Source organism: Prionailurus viverrinus, chromosome C1 (assembly GCF_022837055.1).
Source record: "Prionailurus viverrinus isolate Anna chromosome C1, UM_Priviv_1.0, whole genome shotgun sequence".
In the NCBI taxonomy this organism is placed as follows: Eukaryota; Metazoa; Chordata; class Mammalia; order Carnivora; family Felidae; genus Prionailurus; species Prionailurus viverrinus.
In genome coordinates this window covers 30,200,040-30,209,690 of record NC_062568.1, presented here as the reverse complement: position 1 = coordinate 30,209,690, position 9,651 = coordinate 30,200,040, and the positions used below count along the sequence as shown (strand labels likewise).

Below are 9,651 nucleotides of genomic sequence, written 5' to 3'. Positions count from 1 at the left end.
AGTGCTAGGGTAGAACATAAAACAAAGTGAAGGGACAGGAGCTGATATTTTAAGTGAGATGGATGTTTAGGTCTCTCTGAAAGGATGACATTTGAACATGACAAGTATGAAGTTAGGAGCAAACATCTGGGGGAAGGAATAGGGGTGCAAAGATCCTCAGATATGGGGATTTCTGCATGCCAGGGGATAGCAAGGAGGGTGGTGGGGCTGCAGATGTGGCCAGGGGCCAGATTGCTAGGGCTTTGTAGGTGATGGTAAGTAAGAGTTTTGGTTAAATGAGGAAATAGGTTTTTGAGTCTAGTTTCTTCCCCATCCTCTCTCCCCTGCCCCTAAACAAACTAGTGGGATTTTTAACATAATGCCTAACAACAGTTTGTGTGCTATTAATTTTTAAAAATAGATAAGCTGGTTCTTATCTATGGGCTCATTTTTTTTTATTTTTATTTTTTTTATTTATTTTTGAGACAGAGAGAGACAGAACATGAGCAGGGGAGGGGCGGAGAGAGAGGGAGACACAGGATCTGAAGCAGGCTCCAGGCTCTGAGCTGTCAGCACAGAGCCCGACGCGGGGCTCGAACTCACAAACTATGAGATCGTGACCTGAGCCGAAGTCGGCCGCTCAACCGACTGAGCCACCAAGGCACCCCATCTATGGGCTCATTTTTATCTATCAAAACTCCTGTGATCATTTGGAAAGTACACTCTAAAGATGTCGATTCAATTTTTGCAGATACCCTTTTAAAAGAAATTATGCCATTCTTTCCCTTTCTTTCTCCTCCCTTCCAAATTCTGTTAAGTGTATGTGTGTCAGTCCTGGCAGGCAAGCCTGATTGCCACATAGATAGAAGAAAGTTTCTGGTTCAGAGGATGAGAGGCTGTTGAGAAAAGTGAGAGAAACCACCGAGGAAGAGGAGTCTTAAAGTCAAACATGACCTCTGGGATTAAAAACTTGCCTCTGAGGTCCTGTGCCTATCTTTCTTTATTTTTATTTTTTGAGAGAGAGAGAAAGAGAGGGTGGGGGAGAGGGGCAGAGGGGGAGAGAGAGAATCTTAAGCAGGCTCCACACTCAGCATGGAGTGTGATGTAGGGCTTGATCCCACAATCCTGGGATGATGACTTGAGCTGAAATCAAGAGTCCGATACTGAACCAACTGAGCCACCCATGCACCCCACCTGCCCCCTTTTTTTAGTTGAATTTTTTGGGTTCTTTTGATGTTGAGTTGTATTAACTTCTTTATATATTTTGGATATCAACCCCTTATCAGATGTATCATTTGCAGATGTCTTCTCTCATTTACTCAGCTGCCTTTTTGTTTTGCTGATGGTTTCCTTTGCTGTGCAAAAGCTTTTTTTATTATGTTATAGTCTCAATAGTGTGTTTTTGCTTTTGTTTTCCTTACCTAGGGACACTGTAGAATAATGCTGCTGAGACAGATGTCCAAAAAATCACAGCCTATGTTTTGTTCTAGGAGTTTTATAGTTTCAGGTTTTGCATTTAGGCCTTTAATCCATTTTGAGTTTATTTTTGTGTGTGTTATAAGAAAGTGGTCCAGTTTCATTCTTTTGCATGTAGCTGTCCAGTTTTCCCAACACCATTTGTTGAAGAGACTGTCTTTTCCCCATTGTATATTCCTGTCCACTTTCTCCTAGTTTCATTGACCATATAAGCATGAGTTTATTTCTGGGCTCTCTATCCTGTTCTGTTGATTTATGTGTCTGTTTAGTGCCGGTACCTTCCTGTTTTGATTGCTATACCTTTGTGGTATATCTTGAAATCTTGGATTATTATGCGTCCAGCTTTGTTCTTTTTTCTCAAGATTGCTTTGGTTATTTTGAAATAAGTCAGAGAAAGACAAATGCCATGTGGCATTTTTTAAAAAAGCAAACAAATGGAATTGTAAATATAGAGGAGAAACTGGTGGTTGCCAGAGAGGAAGGGGTTGAAGGGATGGGCAAAATAGGTGAAGGGGATTAAGTACAGACTTCTAGTTAAAAAAATAAGTAAGTTACAGGGATGAATAAGCACAGCATAGGCAATATAGTCAATAACATTTTAATAATGTTATATAGTGACAGATGGTGACCACACTTACCTTGGTGAACATTGAGTAATGTATAGAATTGTATGGAAGCCAGTTAGGAGACTCTAGATAATGTGATTGGCCTCCAATCTGTGCTTTTTGCAAAACCTCCTCAGGTCATCAAAAGATGTCATCAGGCAGGGTCTAAGGCCATCCAGAGGGAAGGCCAGTGCATATTGGTCAGACATCTAGTGGCAGAGAGATTTCTTAAATCTTACTTAGGGGCCCCCAGAACAGGTGACCCCCTTAACATAGAGTTTGAGGGAGGAAGAAACCATGAATAAATTATACCCCAGACACAGTTCTCTAACACAGGTCAGGAACTGAAGCATGTTATTCTGTGAGGCAGTGAGACATAGAGATCAAAAGTGTGGGCTTTTGGAGCAAGTCATGGTTGAGTCCTGTACTCTCTGCTCTGCTGCTTGGTAGCTCTGTGACCTCAGGTGAGTTGCTTTATATCCCTGAGCTTCAGCTTTCCCCTCTGCAAAATGGGGCTAATAACAGTAACTTCCCCCATGGAATTGGGGTGAAGATTAAATTCCACGGAGAGTGGTTAACAAGGTGATTGGCACACAGTAAATGCCCAATATGTAAAAGCGATTGTTAATATCCACACCAGAAAATAACCTGCTTCACGTGCAGAGCCAGACCTGCCTGGAAGTGCCAAGGGGGCTGAAAAGTAGTCATTGAGCATTACTTGCTCAACATAATGTTGAATCTTGATATTCATATGGGAATCTGGAAAGAGCTGTCCATTAGCTAGTCTTTCTTTGGGTTCTTGGTCTGCAGAGCTGAAAGAGAAACTTTCTGGGGTGGCTGTAATGATTCAGAGAAAAGTGAAGGGGTGAAGGTGACTTAGGCAGGGAGAACTAACAATTGCAATGAATTTTAAAACCACCAGAAGCTCAGGCAAAAGTGTCTGCACTACTGTCCCTTTGGCCTCCTTCTCTGTTGTAAGGAGGTTGCTGGGGGTTATTGTTCTTCTCAACTGTGTCCCACGGCATACATCTCTTTCTTCCCTCTCCTTGTACCTCTCTTTCCCTTTCTTAGTTTCCATTCCTTCACTACTTTCTTGTCCTTCATCTTTCTCTTTCTTCTTTCTGCCTCTGTCTTGGATGTGGCCAAGACCCCTCAGGCACTAGTCATTGGCCCTGCACAGAGGAACGTAATTTCTCAGTCTTTGCAATATGAACTTTAAATCTCACAAAGGGCTGCTGGAGCTACAGAAGGGCAGACTCTGCCCTTGCAACGCTCAAGGCGGTACTAAGCTGGGAACACGGAATAACCCTGATCCAAGAACTGGTATTATCTCCCCAAACCAGAGTCAGTGAGAGTAACTCTGTTGCTTGTTCCCTCTCCACCCCCTAGCCACCGGCTTGGTCCTGACCTCACTGTTTCACTCCAAGACCTTCCATGCCATGTCTCTGCTCCTATTTCCCTCCTCCAAATAGATCATCCACCAAATCAAGAAAAATAAACACATTTCAAGCCAATGGCACTTTGAGCCAGACTCCAATCTCTTGAGACATCTCTTAGAACATGTACCCAAACAAGCAAGGCCTGATTCTTCCATTGATTCCTTCCAAAAATCTACAAATATCCCTCAAGCCTAGTCTACTAAGCCACCCAGATCCTGTTTCTCCATTAAAATTGGGCTTCTGTAAAATTTATCATCATATGTATTATTTAGGATTAGTTGAAAATGGCACAAACTCAAAACTAACAGTGGTTCAAACAAGATACATGTCATTTTTACTTTACATAAAGGGATGTCTTGGGGCTGGTCCAGAAGCGTCATGATGTCATCTGAGACCCAAGCATCTTCTCTCTTTTTCCTCTGCTGCCATTAATATGTTGCCTGTGGTCTAAGGTAGCTACTGGAGTTCTAGCCATTTCATCCCTTTTCTGTGCAGCAGGAAGGAAGAAAGGAAAATGCATGCTGGAATACACAACAGTTTCTACCACCATTTTTGGCACTTCTCTGTTTCCCTTTCTTTTCTTCTGTTCAGATGCCTCAAGACTGTGAGAAATCCTTCCTCTTTCCTGAGCGTTCTCATAGCAAATTGTATACATCATGATCATTTATTAAAGTTAATTAACATTTATTACATCCCTATGATATATCCCCAACACCTAGCCCAGTGTTTGACACAAAGAAGATTAACAGAAAGTGGTGTCTCTTAGGGTCAAGAGAGGCTTATGTGTTCACAAATGATTATGATGCAGGGTACATTTCTGTCACTCAGTTCCAATGTGTGGGGAGTTTTCCCCCACACCACCAAGTAATTCCTTGACTCAGGGAATATAATATAAACTCCCTGAGTTTATAATTTGACTCAGTTCTTACACTGTCCACCCAGAGATAACATCAGGTTCCATTAAGGGCTTAGCCCCACAAGAATGCACCTCCCTGCACCTCCAATGCTAATCACAAGTCCAGATTGTTACCTATACATCTGACTGACTGGCTGTAAATCAGATTTCCACAGCCCCCTCCTTGGGTTTGATCAATTTGCTAGAGTGGCTCATAGAACTCAGATAACCAGTTTACTAGATTACTGGTTTAATACAAAGGTATTAAAGGATATGAATCAACAGCCAGATGAAGACATAGGATGAGGTCCAAAACAAAGGAGTTTCTGACCCCATGGTGGTGTAGCCTGGCACAGGTGGCATATGGATGTGTTCTGGTTCACCAGCCTGGAGGCTTCCTGGAAGCTCTCTAAGCCCAGTCCTTTTGGGCTTTTAGGGAGGCTTCATTATACAGGCATGACTAATTAAATCATTGGCCATTGGAAATTGATTTAACTTGCAGCCCCTCTCCCCTTTCTGGGAGTTAGGGTACAGGACTGAAAGTTCCAACCCTTTTGATCACATGGTTGGTGTATCTGGCAACCAGCCCCCATTAAGTTCATCCCCAGAGTTACAGTATTAACAAGGACACCCTGATCTTGGTCAAGACCTAGGAAATTCCTGGGATTTTAGGAGTTATATGCCAGGAACAGTGGGTGAAGACAATATGTATTCCTAATTATAAGTCACAGTGTCACATGGGGTACAAAGTTCTATTACAAATATGTGAACATTGGCCATGATAGCACAGAGGAAGCTGGTTACTTGGAGCAGAGAATGGAAAGGTATATGAGATGGCAGCACCCCCACAGTAGAGAACATTTGAGCAGGGCTTTGAATGACATACAAAATTCTGCTAAGTAAAGAAGACAGGACTTTCAGGAGTCCTATATGCAAATGTAGTGTAAGGTGAAAGTCCTGATGGTGTAGCCAATTCTTGCATGTGACCAGAGTTCAAGATACATGGGTTGAGTGGCAGGAGAAGTTGGGCAGTTTATCAAAAAGTCTTATAGGCTATGCCAAGGAGTTTGGATTTCTTCTTGTATTCCAGGAACTCTGATTATAAATTTCCCTAAGACCCATTCAGTGTGCTTATTTATGAAGCACGTTTTCTTGTACTTTCTCCCAGAAATTCTGATTCCATAAGGATTTCATTTTAATAGGCACCCTGAGTGATTCAGAAATCCTCAGCATGGTAGTTTGGTAGCCACGAGCCAGTGTTGAATTAAAGCAGATACAGATGATGATCAGACTTGAATTAAAGCAGATAATAGATGATTATCAGACTTGGATTTTAGTGATAGAAAGGGTGGCATTGTGGATGTCAAGAATGGAAGCAGGAGACATGTTAGGCAGCTCTGATAATTGTTCAGGTAACACTTAATAAGTGTTGATTCTGAGGAGTGACAGTAGAAGTGAAGGGAGTTTAGAGAATCAGTTTGGAAGTGTGAGTGATAGGACCTGGTGACATTGATTGTGGTAGATTGAAAAATAAAAAGTTGAAAATAGCTCAGGTTTTTAAGCTTGAATGACTTAGCAGGTGTTGAGGCTATTAAACAAGTTTTTAGTGAAAAGAAGGGAAAGAATAAGTTTGGGAAATAAAAAGTTTCATTTGAGGGCTTATTAAGTTGGGGATACCTGGAGGGGGTGCTTCATTTTTCTTTGTATTACAGTATGGGTATGTGTACCCAAGCCAACACACAGACAATCACACCTCTTGTTATATTGCACATTCCTCTGGGGCACAGATATGACCTTGGTATTTGGCATATGCTTCACTTTCCCTGGCATATAGCCACTTCGAATTGAAGGTGAGGAGGCATTCATTAGAATAAGCATATGTCCCCTCCTCACCTACTTTCCCAAATGGTAGCATGGTGAAAGATGATCTCTACTTCCGAGATGTGAGGATGCTCTTTGTTCTGTGAATCTAAAAGAAATCCAAAGTTTTAATCAAAAAAGAGAAAACATGAACACTTTGGGAAACGATCAGTTATGACATTTCAATCATGCCATCCCTTGGGTGCTGCTGTTCTCTTGCTGTGCTGCTAGGCTACCCACACAAACTTGCTTCTTAAGTGTGTCCTTGTTTGCACATCTTTGTATTCGTTGGCATACATATTTTCTCTTGTTTCTTTGATTTGGGGTCATGGTTGATCATGTTCTCTTTCTGAAAACGATAAATCTTTGAACACGATAAACAAGCTTTTTTTTATATATTATATAAGATCTCAGAGGCTAGTCTATTCCAGAAGCCACCCCCTACCTCTTTTTTTCCTATTCTATTCTACTAATATCTTTTCCCTGACCTGCCTCAGACTTTCCAGGAGAAGCTGGACAGGAGTCACTAGAGTTCCTGTTGGTAGAAACAACTACTGCCTTAGAAAACAGTGATAAGTCAGGACCAAGGACAGTGGCGAAGTGGTGGTGGGCTCCAGATTTAGGCTCCATGCTTATAAGAGATGATTTGTATATCACAGGTGTTCCATAAGCATTAAATCAAATTGAAAATATGAATAGAAGAATTAATGTGCATTTCCATTAAATTAGCATGAGCTAGCCAATGTGAATATCATACTAGCTCTCTCAGCTTTATGTACAAAACTCTTATTTTCCTTCTGGTACAAGTGATAGAAAAAAAAACACTGATCCTGAAACAATGCTGTTAACCATATCAGAGGAGGAATCACATCCTTTTCTTTGCTTTGAGTGTGTGCATGTGTGTGTATAGTGCTGATATCCTCATCAGGTGATATTTCAAATATCTTCTTAGAACCACACAGAGTCATATTTCCTACTAGTATGGTTTTATGTTCTTTAAGAAAGTCCTACATTTTAGTTTGTAGGCAATGCACAATTGTGGCTGTCAGAAGAACCAAATTCTTTCTAATCTCTGTTTTGGCACTAAACACGTTATATAAAATGGAGGAACTAGCAATGGGAATTAAAGCAAATCTTAAAAGGTCTTAACTTAGCATCCTTTAGAATTAAGAGTCACAATATTGACATTCTGTCTTTAAGAACTAATCATCATGCCCATTAGGAAAAAAGAGCACATAAATCTCCTAAAATGAAAGTAAAAGAGCCATGGAGAAATTAAACCACAAAAATGTTACCTTAGAAAAACTTACTAAATAAAAGTCATGTAAGGAATGGATTCTTAGCCTGCTATCCATGAAGTCCAGTGGGCTTCCAGATGTCTGTAGACCCCAGTAAACTATTTGCAGAATTATGTGACAATGGATATTTGTACATTTTCATTCCCCCTAGAGAGAGTGAAATTTCCCAAAGAGTACAAAACTCAAAAGGCATCAGTAACTATCTTCTAGAAATCATTCTAGATCTTTGGACGTAAAAACAATGAACACTGATTTCCTGGTTATCTGTGGTACTAATGTGTAATATTTAAGATTTTATTCACTTGTGGGTGACAGAAAATCTCAAATAGCAGTAAATAAGATAGAAGATAGAAGTTTATTCCTTTCTCATTGTGTTAGTTTCAGTTCTCTTGGAAGCAGACGCCAGAAATGGGATTAAATGTACAAGGATTTTATTAGGAGAAATACCTGAATGAAAAATAATGAGGGAGCTAGAGAAGCTCAGGGAGACAGACTGTAATGCAAGTGCCGCCTGTGAAGAGGAGAGGGCAAGGAGGCTGACTGGGAGGGTCTAAGGCTGCTGTGCAGTCTAAAGCACATTCATCAAAGCCATTGGGGGTGGTTGACAGGGACTCCCATGTCTCTCCAAAACCACTAGTGGGGAGAAACCCATGAGAGTCATGGCCTCAATGGACACCTAGGTGATAGAAATCAAAGTGCAGCGGTCTCTTGGTCAGTTACCCTCCATGTTGAAGGAGGTCTGTGAAACACATTCTCATGGCTGTCATGCTTGTATAACAGAATCCCAAAGGTAAGTGGATCAGAGCTAGTAAAGCAGTGTCTCAACCCTATTAGGCAGCCAAGCTCCTTGTGTGTTGCTGCCTCACCCTCCCCAGCATGCAGCTTTCTCCTCATGGGCAGAGATGACTAATAGAAGTGTAGCCATTATATCTGAATTCCAGAAAATGAAGTAAGGGATGAAGAAGGGGGCACCCCCCTACTTTTGAGGACATTTCTATCCTGAAAGCCATACATAGCACTATGCTTATATCCCATTGGCCAACATTGTCATTAACCCCACCCAGCTACAGAAAAGACTGGGAAAATGTATTTTTCATTTTGGGCAACCGTGTGTGGGGCTAAAAATTGGGGTTTCTTTTACCAAAAAAAAAAGAATGAGAGAACAGATATGAGGGAACAAATAGCAGTTTCTGCCACTGAGAAGCAGAGAAATACAGTCAACATGGATAATAACACACAAATATTCCAAGAAGTATTTACAATTGGGCATTTTACTTTGTATGTCATCAAAGATGCAGATAAGGGTGAAAGCAAATGTGCAATGTACTCATACTTTCAAATTTTCAGGCCTTTATATGTACAGACTCTTTTTTAGTTTGGCCTTGTTTTTGGCAATCTGATGTCCAGTTGTTTTGAAAGACTAGATATCTGTATGATTATATAAGATTTGATAGAGTGGCCCACAGCACTCGAGTAACCAGTTTACTCACTAGATTACTGGTTTATTACAAATAATAAAGGTATTAAAGGATATGCATCAATAACCAGATGAAGACATAGGATGAGGTCCAGAACAAAAGAGTTCCAGACCCCATGGAGGTGGGGCCTGGCATGGGTGGCAATCAAGAATCTGTAAGATTCTAAATAATAGCAGCTAAGACCTCATTTGAACTTAACTCTATATTCAAGGGTCTTTGAATGGTGATGTCCTCTAAGGTCAGAGCTATTCTGGAAAGAGCATTTTGAGAAACATATTATCTTTGACTATGCTTTTTCCAGGTCTACTCACAGGAGCTAAGTATGGCTGTAGAGTGGGAGGCTGTGGCAACTGCACAGTGATGATATCATGCTATAACCCCATTATCAAGAGGATAAGGTACCTTGCAGCAAAGTCCAGATATGGTTGTATTTTTACAGTCTTAAACTTTGTTCTATTCCTTCACTTGATAATATGTATTGAGTACCTGCTGTGTGACAAGAACTGTGCTAGGCACTGGGGGTACAGTGATGGACAAGATAGACATATTCCCAGGAATATGAATCGGTTAGAAAAAAATGTACCATCAGTGAGGATAACATATGGTCAAAGAATCCCCTAT

General features: G+C 40.9%; 1 pseudogene; it reads left to right on the top strand.

Annotated features, from left to right (window-relative positions):
- Positions 1-8,720: 8,720 nt before the first annotated feature.
- The window catches only part of LOC125171585 (aldehyde oxidase 4-like), a 236,979-nt pseudogene continuing 236,048 nt past the window's right edge, over positions 8,721-9,651 (top strand).